Raw genomic sequence first — 23396 nt, 5'->3', positions numbered from 1 at the left:
GATAGAGAACAGGGTGATATAGGGGAATAGGGGAATTGTGTAATTTGTGATAGAGGACAGGGTAATTTTGCGCAACAGAGTGATAATAATTAAAGATAGAGGACAGGATAATATAGAAGAACACAGTGTGAGTAATTAGAGATAGAGAACAGGGTAATTTAGAGGAAAACTAACTATGTATTTAGTGATTGATGACAGGGAAATTTAAGGGAACACAGTTACTGTGTGATTAGAGAGAGAGAACAGGGTAATTTAGGGGAACCCAGTACCAGTGTAATTAGATATAGAGGATAGGGTAATTTAGGGGATCAAAGTAACTATTTAATTAGAGATAGAGGACTGGGTAAATTAGTGGAAAACAGTAACTGTTCAATTAGCGCTAGAGGACGGGGTAATTTAGGGGAACACAGTAACTGTGTAATTAGTGATAGAGTACAGGGCAATTTAGTGCAAAACAGTATGTATAATTAGAGACAGATGACAGGATAACATAGAGGAACACAGTAAATGTAATTAGAGATAGAGGACAGGCTAATTTAGGGGAAAACTAACTATGTAATTAATGATAGAGGACAGTGAAATTTAGCGGAAGACAGTAACTGTGTAATTAGAAATAGCGGACAGGGTAATTTAGGGGAACACAGTAACTGTGTAATTAGTGATGGAGGACAGGGTAATTTAGGGGAAGACAGTAACTGTGTCATTATAAATAGAGGACAGGTTAATTTAGGGGAACCCAGTTACTGTATAATTAGTGATAGAGGACAGGGTAATTTAGGGAAAACAACTTTGTTATTAGTCATAGATGACGGACAATTAGGGGAACACAGTAACTGTTTAATTAGAGGTAGAGGACAGTATAATTTAGTGCATCACAGTACCTATAATTAGATTGAGAGGACAGGGTAATATAGAGGAACACAGTAAGTGTAATTAGAGATAGAGGACAGGTTAATTTAGGGGAACACAGTAACTGCGTAATTAGTGATAGAGGACAGGGGAATTTAGTGGAAAACAAACTACCTTTTTAGTGATAGATGACAGTGAAATTCAGCGGAACACAGTAACTGTGTAATTAGCGATAGAGGACAGGGTAATTTAGGGGAACACTTTAAGTGTGTAATTAGAGAGAGAGGACAGGGTAATTTAGGGGAACACAATAAGTGTGTAATTAGTCATAGAGGACAGGGGAATTTAGGGGAACGCAGTAACTGTGTAATTAGTGATAGAGGACAGGATAATTTCGGGGAACACAGTAACTTTATAATTATAGATATAGGTCAGGGTAATTTAGATGAACACAGTAACTGTGTAATTAGAGATATAGGACAGGGTAATTTAGGGGAAAGCTGCTACTGTGTAATTAGAGAGAGGGGACAGTGTAATTTAGGTGAACACAGTAACTGTGTAATTAGAGATAGAGGGCAGATAATTTAGGGTAAAGCTGCAATTGTGTAATTAGAGAGAGGAGACAGTGTAATTTAGGTGAACACAGTAACTTTCTAATTAGAGATAGAGGCCAGGATAATTTAGTGTTACACAGTAACTGTGTAATTACAGATAGAGGACAGGATAATTTAGGTTAAAACTTACGTGTGTAATTAGTGATTGAGGAGAGGGTAATTTAGGGGAAGGCAGTAACTGTGTAATTAGAGATTGAGGACAGTGTAATTTAGTGGAACACAGTAACTGTATAATTAGAGATAGAGGGTTGAAAATCTATGGGAAAAAAGCACCTGTGTAAATTAGTGTTAGAAGACGGCATAATTTAGTGGAAGACAGTTACATTGTTATTAGAGATTGAAGGCAGGGGAATTTAGGGGAACACAGTAACTCTGTAATAAGAGATAGAGCCAGTGTAATTTAGGGGAAATCAGTAACAGTAATTAAAGATAGAGAAGAGAGTATTATAGGGGAACAGGGTAACTGTGTAATTAATGATGGAGGACAGGGTAATTTAGTGCAACAGAGTAATGATAATTAAAGATAGAGGACAGGATAATATAGAAGAACACAGTAAGTCTAATTAGAGATAGACAACAGGGAAAATTGGGGGAAAACTAACTTTGTAGTTAGTGATTGATGAGAGGGAAAATTAGGGGAAGACAGTAACTGTGTAATTAGAGATAGAGGACAGGGTAATTTAGGAGAAGACAATAACTGTGTAATTAGAGAGAGAGGAGAGGGAGATTAAGGGGAACACAGTAACTGTTTACTTAGAGATAGAGGACACTGTATGTTAGGGGAGCACAGTAACCGTGTAACTAGAGATAGAGGACGGGGTAATTTAGTGGAACACGGTAACAGTGTAATTAGATATAGGGGACAGGGTAATTTAGCGGATCAAAGTAACTTTTTAATTAGAGATAGCAGACATGGTAATTTAGGGGAACACAGTAACGGTTCAATTTGTGATAGAGGACGGGGTAATTTATTGGAACACAGTATGTATAATTAGAGCCAGACGACAGGATAATATAGGGGAACACAGTAACAGTGTAATTAGAGATAGAGCACAGGGTAATTTAGGGGAGCACATTAACTGTGTAATTAGTGACAGAGGACGGGGTAATTTAGGGGAACACAATAACTGTGTAATTAGATATAGAGGACAGGTTAATTTAAGGGATCAAAGTAACTTTTTAATTAGAGATAGCAGACATGGTAATTTAGGGGAACACAGTAATGGTTCAATTTGTAATAGAGGACGGTGGAATTTATTGGAACACGGTATGTATAATTAGAGCCAAAGGACTGGATAATATAGAGGAACACAGTATGTGTAATAAGTGATAGAGCACAGTGTAATTTAGGGGAACACAGTAACTGTGTAATTAGTGACAGAGGATGGGGTAATTTAGGGGAACAATTTAACAGTGCAATAAGAGATAGATGACAGGGTAATTTAGGGGAGCAAAGCAACTGAGTAATTAGAGATAGAGGACAGGATAATTTAGTGCAACACAGTACCTATAATTAGAGAGAGAGGAAAGGGTAATATAGAGCAACACAGTAAGTGTAATTAGAGATAGAGGGCAGGCTAATTTAGGGGAACACAGTAACCGTGTAATTATTGACAGAGGACAGGGCAATTTAGGGGAACACAGTTACTATATAATTATCGATATAGTGCATGGTAATTTACCTGAACACAGTAACTGGGTAAATAGTGATAGAGGACAGGGTAATTTGGGGTAAACAGTAAATGTATAATTAGAGAAGTAGGACAGGCTAATTTAGGTGAACACAGTAACGATGTAATTAATGACAGAGGACAGGGTAATTTAGGGGAACACAGTTGCTGTATAATTAGAGGTGCAGGACAGGGCAATTTAGGTGAGCACTGTAACTGTGTAATTAGTGATAGAGGACAGGGTAATTTAGGGGACAATATTAAGCGTGTAATTAGAGATAGAGGATAGGGTAATTTATGGGAACACAATAAATGTAATTAGTGATAGAGGACAGGGTAATTTAGGGGAACACAGGTACATTATAATTAGAGATATAGGACAGGCTAATTTAGGTGAACACTGTAAGAATGTAATTAGTGACAGAGGACAGGGTAATTGAGGTGAACACACTGACTGTGTAATTAGAGATAGAGGGCAGATAATTTAGGGGAAATCAGTAACTGTCTAATTAGATATAGAGCACAGGGTAATTTAGTGGAACACAGTAACTTTGTATTAGAGATAGTGGACAGTGTACTTTAGTGGAACACAATTACTGTGTAATTAGAGATAGAGGACAGGATAATTTAGGGGATCAAAGTAACTTTTTAATTAGAGATAGCAGACATGGTAATTTAGGGGAACACAGTAACGGTTCAATTTGTGATAGAGGATGGGGTAATTTATTGGAACACAGTGGCCTAGAAATTGAGTGGGCTTTGCGCCCATTTTGCGGCGCTAGAGGTCATTGCGCTGGACTTACAGCCGGTTCAGAAATTCCCTGGGGCCCTACCATCGGCGGTAGACCGGTTGCGCTGCGCCGGCACCGATGACGTCATCGGTGTGCGCAGCGTCCCGGTTGCCGTGGTGACGGGCCCCAGCGCCGAAATTGAGTTGCGGCCGCCTCGCCCGTGGCAGCCGCAACTAAGACTCTGGCAACCGAGTCTTACAGGAGTTTGTGCCGGCGCATTAAGGTCGCGCGGCGGCCGGCCGCTTTCCCGCCGGCCGCCTGCCCGCACCTCCCTCCCCGGACTCCTCCACCCACCCCCCGCGGAACAGATGCTTCTGGGCTGCGAGCCCGGCACTTCCCCGAGGTGCCGGGCTCATTTTTGTAAAGATTTTACCGGCCAGCGGGCGGGTGCAGGCAGCTCCTCCTTAACTGAAGGAGGAGGCCTGCACTTCCCGAGCCTGCCGCACTGCATCGGGCGCTGCAGCTCCGGAATAGCGCCGCAATGCGGCAGGTAGCGCCCATTTTCAGGCGCAAACACCCTTCAGTAGCGCCGGCAGCCGTTTGGGCGCGGCGCTACTGAATTTTTGGCGCGCGCAGGGGTCTTAGCGCCGGCGCTAACTTTCCGGCGCTAAAGCTCTGGCGCGGCGCCAACTGAATTTCTAGGCCAGTATGTATAATTAGAGACAGACGACAGGATAATATAGGGGAACACAGTAACTGTGTATTTAGAGATAGAGGACAGGGTAATTTAGGGGAACACAGTAACAGTGTAATTAGAAATAGAGCATAGGGTAATTTAGGGGAGCACAGTAACTGTGTAATTAGTGACAGAGGACTGGGTAATTTAGGGGAACACACTAACTTTGTAATTAGAGTTAGAGGTCAGGGCACTATAGGGGATCAAAGTAACTTTTTAATTAGAGATAGAGGACAGGGTAATTTTTGGGAACACAGTTACTTTGTTATTAGAGGTAGAGGGCAGGGTAATTTAGGGGAATACAGTAACTCTGTAATTAGAGATAGAGGTCAGGGTAATTTAGGCGAAATCAGTAATTGTAATTAAAGGTAGAGAACAGGGTAACACAGGGGAACAGGGGAACTGTGTAATTTGTGAGAGAGGACAGGGAAATTTAGTACAACAGAGTAATGATAATAAAAGATAGAGGACAGGATAATATAGAAGAATAAAGTAAGTGTAATTAGAGATAGAGGACAGGGAAATTTAGGGGAAAACTAACTACGTAGTTACTGATTGATGACAGGGAAAATTATGGGAACACAGTAACTGTGTAATTAGAGAGCGAGGGCAGGGATATTTTGGGGAACACAGTATCTGTGTGATTAGAGATCGAGGACAGGGTAATTTAGGAGAAGACAGTAACTGAGTAATTAGAGAGAGAGGGTAGGGAAGTTAAGGGGAACACGGTGACTGTTTAATTAGAGAAAGCAGACAGGGTAAGTTAGGGGGTCAAAGTAACTCTTTAATTAGAGATAGCAGACAGGGTAATTCAGGGGAACAAAGTAACTGTCCAATTAGTGACAGAGCACAGGTAAATGTATGTGAACACAGTTGCTGTGTAATGAAAGATAGACGACAGTGTCAATTAGGGGAACAGCGTAACTGTGTAATTAGTGATAGGTGACATGGTAACTTAGTGCAAAACAGTGGCCTAGAAATTCGGTTGTGGGTCCGCCAGGGCTTTATCGTCCGAAATTTTGCGCCGGCGTTAATGCCGCTGCGCCCGACGAAAATTCGGTTGCCCCGGGCCCAGACGGCGGCGGGCGCTAATGGAGGGTTTTTGCGCCTCACTATGGGCGTTCACTGCAGTTTTGAGGCGCTAATCACCCGCTGCGGCACCCGAGGCGGTGCGGCAGGCTGGGGTACTGCAGGCCTCCTCCTTCTGTTAAGGAGGAGCTGCCTGCAGCCGACCGCTGGCCGGTCGATTCACCCGACAAATGAGCCCGGCACCTCGGGGAAGAGCCGGGCTCGCGGGCCGCACACATCAGTGCCGCGGGGGGGTGGTGGAGGAGTCCGGGGAGGGAGGTGTGGGCAGGCGGCCGCCGGGAAAGCGGCCGGCCGCCGCTCCACCTTTATGCGCCGGCGCAAAGGAGTGTAACATCCCTTTCAACAATCGTTGGTTGCGGCTGCCACGGGCGAGGCGGCCGCAACTGAATTTGGGCTTGGGGCCGGGTTAATTAGAAACGAGGTCGAGAATCACAACCATATGGAATGGAATTTGACACGATAATGCAACTGTTAACTTTGCTTTCTATTTTACTTTTTGATTTGGGATGATGTGATTGATTAAATATCGACTTCTCACGATTGTAGCTGGGTGCAGATGCATCGCATCTGAGTCTGATGGAGTGAAAACCTCTACATGAAGCCTTACTGGTGCCTTATGTATGATTGATCGTCTGATTCCAGTTAAATGAGAATGTGCCTGTTACACAGACTTACTCGAAACTCATAATCACTTCTGCAGAAGTTGGATGGTAGCCGGATTGGCAAAGCCTGGGCTCCACAGAGACATGAAACCAAGTGGAGTTTGGCTTTTACAGAAGCTAAGGATCAAGTGGAACTTTGAAGAGGGTTAAGTGGGCACTTAATCACAATTAATAAATGAAGCTCATTCACAAAGTACTGAAGCTATTGTTAGCGAAAGGTTTTCAATCAGCTAATCTTCAACATTGAAGTGAGGTCACATAGGTATTTTAGCACAAAGTATAAGCAATAGAAATTAATCATACAATTAAAGGTACTAACTACAATCACATCTGCTGATTGTTGGTTGGGGATTCAAACGTGTTGTAATTCTGAACTCAGTTACTTGGACCATTGCGAATGCTCAGTCCAAACTGTTACATTTCCACTGCCTCTTCGTATCAATCCTCACAATTTTGCGTTATCTAATCATATAGAAGTAAAAATATAACTCCACATAAGGAAACTTTAATGGTCTCATCTTTTTATCATAACTGATAGTTTTCTTTACTTAAAGAGCACGTTTTCCTTTGGGCTGACCCGTATAATTACCTTAGTTCATTATATTAACATTAATTTCACGCTTGTTCCTTTAATTGCTATTCGACCAAGTGAATACTTTAAGTATAACTCTGTCTTTATTTCTGTACTATTTGTACAAATTAACACGCCAAGGCTCCTTCGGCAGCACCTTCCAAATCGACGAACTTTTCCACCTAGAATGACAAGGGCATCAGGCTCAGGGGAACACCACCACCTCCAAGTTCCACTCCAAGTCACACACCATCCTGACTTGGAAGTACATCGCCGTTCCTTCATCATCGCTGGGTCAAAATCTTGGAACTCCCTACCTAACAGCACTGTAGGAATACCTTCACCACATGGACTGCAGTGGTTCAAGAGGGCGGCTCACCAGCACCTTCTCAAGGGCAATTAGGGATGGGCAATAAATGCTGGCCTTGCCAGCGCCCCCACATCCCATGAACAAATACAAAAATTATGATGACAATCCAGATGTTTTCCTTTACATAATGAACAAATTTCCAACACTGTTATCAAATGAGTAAAGTTCTATGAAATATATGAATCAGTTTAAAATTATATGACTTTTATTACATTTATTCTTACTGCATCCTGAATCTGACCATTGCTGTAGGGTGAGCCCTCGCTCATCAGCTCAGTGCTACTTTAAATTAACTGTTTAACAGGCAAAGGATAAAGATTTACATTAATACAACATTAAGATAAACCAATACAGTATAACATTAGCAGACTTCACGACAGTCTGATTATCCCAACCCGTACAGTGCCCTCTGTCGTAGGATTAGAGTATTTCATTCCAGCATTAAACTATATCTCATCAGCAACGTATATCTATCGCGGTCTATTCTTTTGTGCAGATCTCTGCCCATTGGTTTTACACATTAAACTCTCCACAACCACATTAACCTTTTCAAGTAGGGTTGTTTTCAGCATGATTGACCGTTTCTTGGACCTGTTCGCCATAGCATCTTCATCATGAATATCGCAAGCCAGCTGTTTCTTGCACAACACGTCGCCTCTGCACACACAGCGATAATCTAAGATCATGCAGCGCAATACATCCGACACAAAACAATCCCGCCCTTTCTGTCAATCCGGGTGGGGGGAGGGGCGGATTCTGTAGGTGTTAGATTTCAAGATATGAACTACATTTTTCTCATTATTCAATTTAAGCAAGGACACAACCATCTCAAACGGAAAGCTATCAGTTAACCATCTTAACTAAAATTTCTTGACTTTCACGAGATTGTGCATTGATTCCAGACTAATATCTTTCGACGAGTCGTGCCAAGGTGACTTACGATAAGTAGGGACGTCATAGCATAGATCGAATGAGACACTTTCCAATAGTTCATGATCAAGAACTAACTGCCATAGATAAAGGAATAAATGGAAGTGATTTAGAACTGCGAGCAGGATAACCCTCTTTACATGGAGTGTTGTGAGGCTGTGGAATTCACAGAGGGATAAATTATCGCCATTTCAAGTTTAAATTTTATATATCAATGAATAAAAATAGGTTGATGGGACGTTGAGATCAGGGGGTTTAAAGTGAATGGAACTATTTTCTCGGGTGCAGTGTAAACGCGGACACGAACTCTTTGGCTAAAATTATCTGTTCCCCTGTTATCAATTCTACAACATTTCGGTGACCAGTTTGGGATTTAAGTAAACATCTGTGAACAAAGATGTCTAGTGTCACATTGACGAGTCAAGTTCCTACTGTCTCCATCATTAGACACTGATCAGGAGCCAGGACTCCGTTCTATTGGTCCAGGAGACAATGTGGGGAGGAGTCTGATGGGGAGACCAGCGCCTGCAACATTCACACCAACATTACAGAATTACAGAAAACCACGATTGTATCACATAGGTTCTACATTAAAGTAACCTTTAACTATTAATTATACTGGGGCGTCTCATTCCAGTAACTACGGTGTAAGCAAGTTAACGCTGACGCCCACAAGTTCTACTCCACTGCTGAAGCTCAATCATAACTGTTCTCTTTGGTTCTTGAGCGGGAAGTGCGCTGTTTTAGCGGGAATCGATCATGTTCATCCGGGGAAAGCAGCAGACATCAAACACAAGGCACAAATTGGAGTAAATGTTCTCTGCTGCCTTTTAATTTTCACTACAGCAAACCATAGTATTTGCTCTCTAATTTGGACAAGAATCTTTGTTTTTTTTTTCATTTATTTGCAAATAAATGTCCAAGGAGTTTTCATCAGCTGCATCAGCTCGTTCCTGAATTTAGTTTGTGTAGCTGCATAAATGCACGTGTTTGTACAGGAACTCAAATACATGAGCATATATCCGGTTTCAGCGGCAATATAGGCAGGGGCTGCATAATCGCCTCGGTAATGCGTGGTGCTTGTCGGTCCGGTAGTTAAATAAGTAACGGTAGTTGTCAGCCACAACAATACAAAACTGCCCGATACACTGAACAGTAAAATTATGGATTTCCTTCGGCTCTCCATCTCGGGATCGCTCTGATTCTCACTGTTATGCCCCCGTAGTCCCCTGCGGGCTCGACTGGCCACTAAAATACGTCTGGCTGTCAAACAATTAAACAGTAATATCAAAACATAACTAAGCCAAGAAAAACAAATGCTCCGTAGCCAGGAAAACACCACACCTACAGGCGATGAAATAAACTCCGCTCTGGAGCGGCAACCCCAGTGAACATTGTTAATTATTCGCGCAGGTTCAAATGCAAACCAAAACAGGAGGCTCTGTAAACAGATCAGGACAGAGACCGTTGTTATAATCCCGGCCGCAGTTCTCACTGTGCAATACTTGGTTTTAAACCTCTTACAACATATAGCTACAAATCGGTCACATGTGAACGAGACTGTAAACCACACCGACAGATAGAGGGCGACACATTGCAGGTATATAATGAACTTACAGACGGCAGTTAACGACAGGAATGTATGTGGAAAGTAATAACGTAAAATGCGGTTCAATAATACATTGATGATCATGACCAGTAGATCTGCTGTTGCCATGGCCACCATGTAGACAGAGATACATTTGGAAAGGCCGCAGTTTCCTCTGGAGAGAATCACGATTGTCAGTAGGTTCGCTGTAAGAAGGAGCAACAAGAGGTCAGTAACGGGGGCATTCAGATAAATCTCAGATTTTTTCATTAACATAGGCGATGGTGAAGACACTTTATTTAAAGGAATGAAATCACTGAACATTCAATATCGAGGGGCTGAAAACACGCCGTCCGTCCAGCAAACTTCAGTCAAGTATTAAATATAATTACACGGCAATTAATGGAAAGATATATTTCAAATAAAATTCTCAACTCCGATAAAAAACAAGCGTTCAAGTTATAAACAAACGCTGCAGAGAGGAGGGGAGCTCCTTCCAGCGTGGAATTTATTTCGTAAAACGCCTGTTGGATGGAAGTTTCTGCAGTCCGAGTTATTATCAACGTAATGTAGACAGGGAACAACGGCACAAAAGACGTGATTACTATGGGCACTGAGCAACACATTCTTTACTTAGCTATGTGTTGTTGGAGAGGCCGGGGAATCAGCCTCGCCCTCCCTCAGTATAGGGAGGAACATTGAGCACCCGGTGCCCGCGATCCAGCGACCGGAACAGCGCCTCAGCGGTCGCGCGGGCGATTGGGATTGCCGCTGATTTTCACCGACTGATCCCGGTGAATAAATGACTCTGCAGTGTGGACATTCTCGGAATCTGTTACATTAACACTGAGATAGTCAACAGGTATTAGGCAACAGTATACATTGACTTACCGGGAATGCCAAATGCTGCGAGGACATGGTAGTAAATGTCCCGTATCTGTAGAATTATTGGCCGTACCATTGTTTTTAAGATTTGTGTGAATTCTGAGCTACTTTACGGTTCCGGCTTGAGTGTTTCTGAGATCTGTAAATGCTCCCCCTTTATAGATCAATCGGTGCCCCGGTGAGACAATCCGGTTACACAATAATTGGCTTTAGTTACAGTCACTTAACAAACAAGGAGCGATTTTCAACTTCAGTGCGCCCGGGCCGCCAATGGGGAAATTGAACAGCTCAGTCCATGAAACTCCGTCTATTAGCATCCATTAACGGAAAGTAATCCCAGAAGCACTGCACTCTGCGCGTGTCCAGTAAATCCTGAAGGATAAAGCAAACATTCCCCCGGATATTGCGTTGATTTCTTGGAGCCTCATCTTAATTTGGTGAAATCGTCGCTCATCCATTGCCTAATTAAACTGTGTTTTTTACTGTGATGATGAATGATGTTGAATCGGCTCTAACATTACTGATGGTGACGCTACTCCAACAATAATGGTGATGACTCTACTCTATCATTATAGGTGGTGAACCTACTCTAACATTACTGGTGGTGACCCTACTCTAACATTATTTGTGCTGGCCCTACTCTAACTTTAGTGGTGGTGACTCTACTCTATCATTACTGTTGGTGGCTCTACTCTAACGTCACTGGTGGTGCCCTTGCTCTAACATTACTGGTGAAGACACTACTCTAACAAACTGGTGATGACCCTACTCTAACATTATTGGTGGTGCCTGTACATTAACATGACGGGGGAGACCCTACTCAAACATTACTTGCGGTGGCTCTACTTTAACATGACTGGGGGTGACCCTACTCTAACATTAATGGCTATGCCCCTACTGTTACATTCCTGCTGGTGACTCTACGATCATATTACTGGTGCTTACATGGCTCTAATAATAATGTAGGTGACCCTAATCACCATTATTCCTGGTGATCCGATTTTAATATTGCTGGCAGTCACCCATCTCAAATGTTACTGCTGGTAACAATAATCTAAGCCAATGGGTGATGACTCATCTCTACCATTACTGCTTCTGACGTTTTTTTTATTTGCTCACGGGATGTTGGTGTGCACAGTCAAGGCCAAACGTTATTGCCCATCACCAGTTGCCCTTGAGAATTTGGTGGTGAGCCGCCTTCTTAAACAACTGCTGTCCATTTGTTGAAAGTCCTCCCACAGTGCTGTTAGGGAGGGATTTCCAGGATCTTGACCGAAGGGCGATGAAGAAACGGAGACATAATTCCAAGTCTGAATAGTGTGTAACTTGGAGTTGAACTGGCAGGTGGTCGTTTTCACAATGTGCCTGCTGTCCTTGTCCTTCCAGGCGACAGAGTTTGCATGTTTGGGAGGGGCTGTCGAAGAAACTTTGCGAGTTGCTGCAGTACATGGTACATACTGCAGTCACAGTGCAACGGAGGTGGACGGAGTGAATGGTTAAAGTGGTGAATCGGTGCCAATCAAGAGAGCTGCTTTTTCCTGGAACTGTTGAGCTACTTGAGTGTTGTTGGAGCTGCACTCATCAAGGCAAGTGGCGAGTATTCCATCACACTCCTGCCTTGTAAATGGGAGAAAGAATTTGGGGAGTCAGGAGGTGGGATACTCGCCGCAGAACACCCGACCTCTGACCTGTTCTTGCAGCCACATTAATTATTTGGCTCCTCCTGTTAATTTTCTGGTCATTGGTGTCTCCTACGATGTTTGTGCTGGGAGTTTCGACAATGGTAATGCCGTTGGCTTTCAAGGGGAGGTGGTTACACTCACTCTTTTTGGATTTTTTCAATTCCTGGCATATGTCTGTCAGCAATATTTCTTGCCATTTTTCAGCCCAAGCCCGCACGTTGTCCTGCTCTCGCTGCATGTGGGCTTCATTATCCCAAGAACTATGAATGGAACGGAACACTCTGTAATCAGCAGCGAACATCCAGACTCTTCTGTTCTTATGATGGCCGGAACTTCAATGATGAAGCTGCTTCAGATGGTTGTGTCTCGAACACTGCCCTGAGGTAATACTTCAGCGATGTTCTGTGGCTGATATGACTGACCTGCAACAATCTTCCTTTTTGCTAGGGATGACTCCAGCCAGAGAATTCTTTTCCCCCTGAAACCCATTTACGTCAATTTTACCAGGGCTGCTGGATGTCACACTAGGTCAAATGCTGTTTGATGTCCGGGGCAATCATCGTTACCTCACCTCTGGAATTCTGATCCTTTGTCCATGTTTGGAATAAGCTGTAATGAGATCTGGAGCCATGTTAACGTGGTGGAAACCAAACTGAGCATCCATGATCAGGTTATTGATCATTAAGGGACACTTGATAGCAATGGCGACTACACCTTCCATCACTTTGCTGATAATTGAGAGTAAGGTGATGAGGTGTTAATTGGCCGAATTTGATTTGTCCTGATTATTGTTGACAGGTCATTCCGGGGTAATTTTTCACTATATCGGTAGATGCCAATGTTGTAGTTGTACTGAAAGAGCTTGGCTAGAAGTGCAGCTGGATCAGGAGCACAAATCTGCAGCACCACAGCCCGGATGCTGTCGGGCCACAGACTTTGCCGTATCAAGCGCGCTCAGTCGTTTCTTGATGTCACGTGGAGTGAATCGAATTGGATGAAACTGACATTGGCCCAGAATTTCGGGTCGGGGGCTTCCCGCAGATGCGAGCCCCCGACCTGCACTTACCCTGCGCGCCAGCCATTGAGCTGTGGGCCCACGTGGAATTCCGATCCGGGGCCTGGTCCAGCTGCCGGTGCACAGTGCTTGCGTATCCCAGGGGCGCAGTTAGTTCAGTGCGTCCCCTGGGATCATGTGGGACATGGAGAGCCAATCGGAGCAGGGAGTGCTCCATTCATAAGATTGACAGGAAGAGCTGTCAAAACTTACAAATACCTCGGCCCCAAAATAGCACTAAAACTTCAAATAAATGTTTTAAAAAATTCACATTTTTTAAATAAACTAAAAATTGCATGAAATAACTATTTTAAACAATAATTTAAATTTTTGAAAAAAATAATTTTATTTTCTAACGGGGCTAAAAATAAACTTACCTCACTTTAAAGTGTTTAAAAATAATAAACCTGTGGAAAAATGTTTTAATTTTAATTAATTCACCACTTACCTTGTAAAAAGCAGGCCTTACGCCTGGTTTTTAAATGTCTAACTTCTGGAGACTTACCCTCCCGGGAAAACCTGCAAAAGAAACCTAAGTTTGATGCGCACGCGCAGCCTCTCCCGTGCACGTGTTTGACCTCTGAACCCCTTCGTTCAGGGGACTGGAAGTACCGGTTTCCCGCGCTTGTGCAGTGCATGCAGGAAACCGGCACTTCCATTGGGCTTACAGGTGAGTACCCCGTGCGTACTCACCCGTGGAGACCCGAATTTCTGAGCTAATTGTGAAGGTGGCGATCTCAGGAGCAGGCTGAGACGGTTCATCCACTCAGCAATACTGGCTGAAGAAGGTTGCAAAGGCCCTGGCTTGATGGTAACAGCACAATGAGGGATATTCTGTGCCATGAGTTTACAGGTTCAGGTGTAATACAATGCTGCTGCAGCTGATGGCCACCCGCCTCACCGAGCCCAGCTTGGAGCTGCTTGATCTTATCTGATTCTATCCCATTTAGCACGGGATTCCATCTCCACAAGGACCGTGCGCTGGTCACTGCTATCAGTGCTGTAATTGTCAGATGCATCTGCAACAGGTAGATGGTGAGGACGAGGTCAAGTAGTTTTTACTCTCGTGATTGTTCTCTCACCACCTGCCAAATGCCCAGTCCGGCAGCTAATGTCCAAGGCTCCTCTATCACCATCCGTGGGTATGTGCTGTCCCACCAGCAGGAGAAACCTCCAAGATGTGCCAACAGTCTGGTATACATTCGTGAAGTTACGGCACTGGGAATACTCTATATTGACTGCCGCTCTCATGAAGTCTCATGCCATCAGGCCAAACATGGGCAAGCAAACCTCATGCTGATTACCACATACCAGCCTCCATCAGTGACGAAGAAGTGCTCTTTCATGTTGAACACCATTGGAAGAAACATTAAGGGTAGCAAGGGCACAGAATGTTCTCTGAGAGGCGGACCTAAATGTCCAAAATCAAAACTGGCTCAGTAGCACCTCTACTGACCGAATTGGCCGACTCCAGAAGGAAATAGCTGCCAGACTCAGCTTGGGGCAGGTGGTGAGAAAAACAACACGAGGGAAAACTTAGTTGACCTCGTCCACAGTAATCTACTTGTCGCAGATGCATCTGTTTATGACAGTATATTTAGGAGAGACCACCGCACAGTTCTTGTCGAGACGAAGTGCCGTCTATTCACTGCGGAGAACCTCCAACATGTTGTGTGGCACGACCACCTTGCTAAATGATTCAGAACAGAATTAGCAGCTCAAAACTTAGCTTCTACTAGACGCCGTGCGCCATCAACAGCCACAAAATTGGATAAGACCACAATCTGTAAAGCCATGGTGCAAGAAAATCATGCATTAATTGGATTTTAGAATATTGATTTAATATCTTATAATAAATATCTATAATCATAGAAACACAGAATATTTACAGCACAGAAAGAGGCCATTCGGCCGCTCGAGCCCGTGCTGGCTCTGTGCAGGTGCACTTGAGCTAGTCCCACTTCCCCGCCCTTTCATCGTAGCCCTGCATTTTTTTCCTTCAGGTATTTATCCAATTCCCTTTTGAAAGCCCCGATGGAGTCTGCCACCACCAGCCTTTCAGGCAGTGCATTCCATGTCCTAACCACTCGCTGCATAAAAAAATATTTCTCATGTTGCTTTTGGTTCTTTTCCCAATCACCTTAAATCTGTGTCTTCTGGTTCATCGACCCTTTCGCCAATGGGAACAGTTTCTCTCTATCTACTCCGTCTAAACCCCTCATGATTTTGAATATATCTATGAAATCTACTTTCAACCTTCTCTGCTCTAAGGGGAATATCCCCAGTGTTTCTAGTCTATCCACGTAACTGGAGTCCCTCGTCCCTGGAATCATTCTCGGAATTATTTTCTGCAATGTCTCTAAGGCCGTCACATTCTTGCTAAAGTGTGGCGCCCAGAATTGGACACAATACTCCAGTTCATGCTGAACCAGTGTTTTATATACTTTCATTATAACTTCTTTGCTTTTGTACTCTATGCCTCTATTTATGAAGCCCAGGATACCGAATGTTTCTTTAACCGCTTTCTCAAACTGCCCTGCCACCTTCAACTATTTGAGCACCTACACCTTCAGGTCTCGCTATTCATGCACCCAGTTTAGAATTGTACACTTTAGTTTATATTGCCTCTTCTCGTTCTTCCCACCAAAATGTAACACTTCACACTTTTCTGCGTTAAATTTAATCAGCCACGTGTCTGCCCATTCCACCAACCTGCCTATGTCTTCTTCAAGTCTACCACTATCCTCCCCACTGTTCACTATACTTGCAAGTTTTCTGTCATCTGCAAATTTTGAATTGTTCCCTGTAAACCCAAGCTCAAGTCATTAATATATATCAAGATAAGCAGTGGTCCTTGTACAGACCTCTGGGGAACACCACTCTATAACTGCCTCCAATCCAATCATCTGTAATGAGGTTATAATCATGTATATGAATTAAATGTAGAAATCTGTTATCATCATTTTTATGTAATGGTAACCTGAATTATATATATGTAATCATTGTGCTTATAATTAAAATTATGTACTTATGCTGTAAGCTTATGGGTGAGAAAGAGAATTGCTATAGCCGAATAGGGAGGTTGTGGGTGAAAGGTGGATATTAGCCACAGTAAGGATGATACATAGAGTGCAACTAGCCTGAGAGGCAAGGTCAGGTGTAGCTGCCACTGTAATGGAATGTTACGACTTCTCCAACGAAACTAAAACCTAAGCCTTTCACAGAAACAGCTAGGACGCTATATCTCTGCAAACTGGAGACATGTGCCGTTGTATTGCCATAATTAACCCAAATATGTGTCTTGTTGTTCAAAAACAGTTGATGTATTATTCTCTTATGTCTAGAACATGCGTAAGCCAAGTAGGAGCGGACGTGGCATCTCTGTGATTTGATTTGAGGGCTTTTGGATGGCAGCCAGCAATTGCACAGTAAGAGTCCAAAAGGTTTTGAATGCGCGTAAGTGTATAACAGGGGGAACTTAACAGACACAAAGGCCCAGAAATTCGTGTCAGAGGCTTCCCGAGGGCACAAGCCTCTAACCTGCACTTAACTTGCGCACTGGACGTTGTGCTGTGGGCCCCCGTGGTATTCCAATCCTGGGCCACCTGCAACTGCCGGCGCATAGTGCTTGCGTATACCAGGGGCGTAGTTAGTTCAAAGCATCCCCTGGGATCATGTGGGCCATGGAGAACCAATGGTAGCAGGGAATGCTTCATTCATAAATTTGACAGGAAGAGCTGTCAAACCTATAAATACTATAAGCCCCAAAACATCATTAAAACTTCAATTAAATTTTACTAAATCACATTTTTAAAACAACTATGAATTATATGAAATAACTATTTTAAACAATAATTTACACTTTTGAAAAGATTAATTACATGTTCTAACTGGGTTAAAAATAAACTTACCTTTCTTTAAAGTATTTAAAAATAATAAACCTGTGGAAAAATGTTTTAATTGTAATTAATTCACCACTTACCTTGTCAAAAGCAGGCCTTGCACCTGCTTTTTAAAAGTGTAACTGTTGGAGACTTACACTCCCGGAGAACCCTGCAAAAAAAACATAAATTCGATGCGCACGCGCTGCCTCTCTGACGCACGCGTTCCATCTGTCAACCCCTTCTTTCAAGGCAACGGAAGTTCCGATTTCCCACGCATGTGCAGTGCATGCACAAAACCGGCACTTTGGTTGGGCCTACACGTGAGTATCCAGAGCGTACTCACGAGTGGGGACCCGAATTTCTGGGACAATATTTTTTAAATATCTATAAATAACAAGAAACAACTATTTTAAACAATAATTTAAAATTTTGAAAAAATTAATTACATATTCTAATGGGGCTAAAAATAACATTATCTTTCGTTAAAGTATTTAAGAATAATAAATCTGTGGAAAAATGTTTTAACTTTAATTAATTCACCACTTACCTTGTTAAAAGCAGGCCTTGCATCTGCTTTGTAAAAGTGTAACTGCTGGAGACTTACCCTCCCGGAGAAATCTGCAAAAAAAACGTAAGTTTGATGCGCACGCACTGCCTCTCTGGTGCACGCGTTCCACCTGTCAACCCCTTCTTTCAAGGGAATGGAAGTTCCGGTTTCCCACGCATGTGCAGTGCATGCACAAAACCGGCACTTTCGTTGGGCCGATGCATGAGTACCCAGCGTGTACTCTTGCGTGGGGACCCGAATTTCTGGGCCATTGTGTAGAAGGTTTCAGGAAGATTCAAGGAGACACTCGGGAGAAAAAGGAAGAGGAGTGACCAGAGACATAGGGTGCAACTTTTTCACGGTTGCGCTTGTACCCGGAGATTAACAGATTAATGTAAGTCTCAAGTGTCCTCTCCAAACTACTGCTCAAACACTGTAATGTATTAAGCCTTGCTTGTGCTGCATAAGGAGAAATTATTGTCCCCAGTACGGTTCAACCTCGAATCAATTGGATCCAGGTTCCCTCTGCGATCTTATAATGGCCTGGCATATCCATCATTCTGCCATTACCATCAAGCCAGGGGACGTACCTGAAAATGTGGTGCCAATGTGGTGAAGCTAAAACACAGGAGTGCATGCATGCTAAATAGCGGTGCAACATGCTAATGACTGAGCTAAGTGACCCAACAACCAATGGATCAGATCAAAGCTCTGCAGCCCTGCCACATCCAGTCATAAATGGTTGTGGACAATTAAACAAATAACCGGAGGGAGAAAGATCAATGAACATCCCCATCCTCAACATCCCCAGCAAGGACGTATAAAATTGCAGAGTGACTGATTTAATATTATACTTCAATCGGTTTGTAATAGAAACATAGAAACAGAAAAGATAAGAGCAGGAGTAGGCCATTCGGCCCCTCGAGCCTGTTCTGCCATTTAATGAGATCATGGATGATCATCCAAATTCAGTACCATGTCCCTGTTTTCTCCCCTTATCTCTTGATGCCCTTAGCCTAAAGAAATATATCTAACTCGTTCTTGAATATATTTAATGAATTGGCATCAACTGCCTTGTGTGGTAAAGAATTCCATACGTTCACCACTCTCTGGGTGAAGAAATTCTTACTCATCTCAGTCCCAAATTGCTTACCCCTTATCATTAGACTATGACACCTGGTTCTGGACTCCCCCGCCATCGGGAACAACCTTCCTGCATCTAGTTTGTCCAGTACTGTTAGAATTTTATAAGTTTCAATGAGCTCCCCTCTCATTCTTCTAAACTCTAGCGAATACAGGCCTAATCGACCCAATCTCTCCTCATACGTCATTCCTGCCATCCCATGTATCAGTCTGGTGAATCTTCGCTGCACTCCCTCCATTGCAAGAACATCCTTCCTCAGATAAGGCGACCAAAACTGCACACAATACTCAAGGTGTGATCTCATCAAGGCCCTGTAAAATTGCAGCAATACATCCTTGCTCTTGTACATGAATCCTCTCACTATGAAGGCCAACATACCATATGCCTCCTTAACCACCAGCTGCACCTTCATGCTTACCTTCAGCGACTGGTGCACAAGGACACTCAGGCATCGTTGCACTTCCACTTTTCCCAATCAATTGCTGTTCAGATAATAAGCTGCCTTCCTGTATTGCAACCGAAGTGGAAAACCACGCATTAATCCACATTATACTGCATTTGCCATGCATCTGCCCAATCACCCAACCTGTCAATACAATACGGGAGATTCTCAGCACTCTCCTCACAGCACACACGCCCACCCACCTATTTGTCATCTGCAAACTTGGAGATATTACATCTAGTTCCCTCGGCTAGATCATTTATATATATTTTGAATAGCTGGGGTCCTAGCACTGATCCCTGCGGTACACCACTAGTCACTGCCTGCCACTCGGAAAAAGACCCTTTTATTCCAACTCTTTGCTTCCTGTCTGCCAACCAGTTCTCTATCAAAGACAGTACCTTACCCCCAATCCCATGTGCTTTAACTTTGCACGCTAACATCTTATGCGGGACCTTATCGAAAGCCTTCTGAAAGTTAAATACACCACATCTACTCGTTCTCCCTTATATGTTCTACCAGTTACATCATCAATAATTTCCAGTAGATCAGTCAAGCATGATTTTCCTTTTGTAAATCCATGTTGACTTAGCAATTTAAGATTATTTGGCTTGATTAGTAACATAGGAATAGTAGAAGGCCATTCACCCCAACGAACATGTTCTGCCATTCAATTGGATCATGGTTGATCTGTATCTGATCTCCATTTACTCACCTTGGTAATGTAAACGTAAATGCCGAATCATCATAGCAGCTCTTAACTTGTTGGGCTGGTGTTCCTCTGTCCCTGACTTTAAAACCCAGTAACTGGTCTAATATAATAAGTTGAAGTCGCCATTAACATAATAAAAGTCGAAGGTTACAGGAGGGTCTGAAAGGGTTTTCATCTTGTCAGCAGTGATTTATAAATACAGTAAAAGGAATAATGTTTTGATGGTCGAAAAAGTGGTGATCCAAAGCTAGAAACAGAGGAAGCCCAAAGCTAGAAACAGTTGAGAGTCAAAGCTAGAAACAGTAGAGGTCTAAAACTAGTAAGAGTGAAGGTCCAAATCTACAATCACTGGAGGTTTAAATCTAGAAACAGTGGAGATCCCAAGCTAGAAACAGTGGAGGTCCAAATCTACAATCACTGGAGGTCCAAATCCACAATCACTGGAGGTCCAAAGCTAGAAACATTGGAGATCTAAAGCTAGAAACAGTGGTGGATCAAATCTAGAAACAGTGGATATTCAAATCTAGAAACAGTGGAGGTTCAAATCTAGAAACAATGGAGGCTCAAATCTAGAAACATTGGAGGTCCAAAACTAGAAACAATGGAGGTTCAAATCTAGAAACAGTGGAGATCCAAATCTAGAAACAGTGGAGGTTCAAATCTAGAAAGAGTGGAGGTTCAAATCTAGAATCACTGGAGGTTCAAAGCTAGAAACATTGGAGATTCAAATCTAGAAACAGTGGAGGTTCAAATCTAGAAACAGTGGAGGTCCAAATCCAGAATAACTGGAGGTTCAAAGCTAGAACCATTGGAGGTCCAAAACTAGAAACAGTGGAGGTCCAAATTTACAATCACTGGAGGTTCATAGCTAGAAACAGTGGAGATCTAAAACTAGAAACAGTGTAATTTCAAAGCTAGAAATATTAGCGGTCCAAAGTTAGAAACACTGGAACTTCCAAGCTAGAAATATTAGCGGTCCAAAGCTAGAAACACTGGAATTTCAAAGCTAGAAATATTAGAGGTCCAAAGCTAGAAAAACTGGAATTTCAAAGCTAGAAATATTAGAGGTCCAATGCTAGAAACAGTGGAGATCTAAAGCTAAATCTGTATCCCCTAGTCCTTATATCATCAGCTAATGAGAACGGCCTTTCTCTGTCTACCTTATCCAAACCCGTCACTATCTTGTCCACCTCTATCAAATCTCCCCTCAAACTCGTTTTCTCCAAGGAGAACAACCCAGCCTCTGCAACCTAACCTTCTGGCTAAAAACCCTCATCCCTGGAACCATTCTGGTCAATCTCCTCTGAACCAGCTCAAGCACCTTCGCATCCTTCCTAAACTGTGGTGACCATAACTGTATGCAATAGCATAGTTGTGGCCTAACTAGAGCTTTATAAAGGTCCAGCATAACTTGTACGATAGCAAAATACTGCAGATGTTGTAAATCCGAAATAACAACAGAAAATGCTGGAAAAACTCAGCAGGTCAGGCAACATCTGTGGAGAGAAATTTCAGTTGACGTTTCGGGTCGAACCCTTCTTCAAAACTGGAAAAAAAAGGAAATAGATCGAAGGCATGGCTGCGATCGGACAAAAGAAGTGAAAGAAACAAAAGAAGTAAAAGAGCTAGACGAGATGGTGATAGGCTGAGATTACGTGTAAAGTGTACTGGCAGGGCAAGAGATAGCTGCCAGGTGTGAGAGAGAAACAAAAGGACAGGGGGGGGGGAAAGGAGTGGAAAAATTGCAAGAAAAAATGTGTAATGGGGCCGAGGTTATGATCTGAAATTGTTGAACTCGATATTGAGTCCGGAAGGCTGCACAGTGCCTAATCGGAAGATGAGGTGCTGTTCCTCGAGTTTACGTTGAGCTTCCGTGGAACAATACAAGAGGCCAAGGACGGTGAGGTCCGAGTGGGAATGGAGCGGTGAATTAAAATGACATGCGACCGGAAGCTCGGGGTCACGCTTACGGACTGAATGGAGGTGTCCCGCAAAGTGGTCACTCTGCAGCCTTCCGGACTCAATATCGAGTTCAACAATTTCAGATCATAACCTCGGCCCCTATTTCACATTTTTTCTTGTAATTTTTCCACTCCTTTCCCCCGCCTTTCCTTTTGTTTCTCTCTCACACCTGGCAGCTATCTCTTGCCCTGCCAGTACACTTTACACCTAATCTCAGCCTATTACCATCTCGTCTAGCACTTTTACTTCTTTTGTTTCTTTCACTTCTTTTGTCCGATCGCAGCCCTGCCTTCGATCTATTTTCTTTTTTTTCCAGTTTTGAAGAAGGGTTCGACACGAAACGTCAACTCAAATTTCTCTCCACGGATGTTGCCTGACCTGCTGAGTTTTTCCAGCATTTTCTGTTGTTATTCCAGCATAACTTCCCTGCTTTTATGCTCTATACCTCTATTCATGAAGCCCAAGATCCCACATGCTTTGAAAACTACTCTCTCAATATGTCTTGCCACGTTCAAAGATCTGTGCTCATGAAACCCAGGTCCGCCTGTGCACACTCTTTAGAACTGCGCCATTAAGTCTATATTGCCTCTCCCTATCCTTCTGCCAAAATGCATCATCTCATCCTTCTCTGTAATAAATTCCAGCTGCCACTTGTCTTCCCGTTATTCCAGCCTATCTATTTTCTGTTGCTGTAGATTGGTATGCTCCTCACTGTTTGCCACACCTCCAAGTTTGGTATCATCGGCAAACTTTAAAATTTTGTCCTGTATTCCAATATCAAGTCGTTTATATATATATATCAAAAAACAGTGGCTCCAGCACTAACACTTTGGGAGGCCCACTGTCTACCATGCTCTAGTTTGAAGAATGACCATTTACCATGACTCGCTGTTTTCTGTCCTTAAGCCAGTTTCTTATGCAAGCTGACACTGACACTCCTATTCCATGAGGCCCAATTTTGATAACGCGGTCTTCAAATCCATATAGACAACATCCACTGCATTCCCTTCATCAACCTTCTCTGTTATTTCATCAAAAAATTCAATTAGATTAATTAAACATGATCGGCCCTTTATAAATCCGTGCTGGCTCTTCTTAGTTAACTTAAAGCTCTACAAGTTCCTGTTAATTTTTCCCTGATTATAGTTTCTAAAACCTGACCCCCCACTGATATTAAACTGTAGTTACGTGGATTGTCCTTGCACCCTTTCTTGAACAAGTGTGTCATCTTTGCCACGTTCTAATCCTTTGGCACCTCTCCCGTGTCTAGGGAA

The 23396-nt window shown here is 43.0% G+C and overlaps 1 pseudogene; it reads right to left on the bottom strand.

Moving 5' to 3' along the window:
• Positions 1-8985: 8985 nt before the first annotated feature.
• On the bottom strand, positions 8986-10771 carry LOC147110851 (putative G protein-coupled receptor 139; annotated as a pseudogene).
• Between the last annotated feature and the right edge of the window lie 12625 nt (positions 10772-23396).

Source organism: Somniosus microcephalus, chromosome 11, assembly GCF_052327205.1.
Source record: "Somniosus microcephalus isolate GS21.2 chromosome 11, FLI_Smic_1.0, whole genome shotgun sequence".
In the NCBI taxonomy this organism is placed as follows: domain Eukaryota; kingdom Metazoa; phylum Chordata; class Chondrichthyes; order Squaliformes; family Somniosidae; genus Somniosus; species Somniosus microcephalus.
This window is presented reverse-complemented; position numbering and strand designations above follow the sequence as displayed.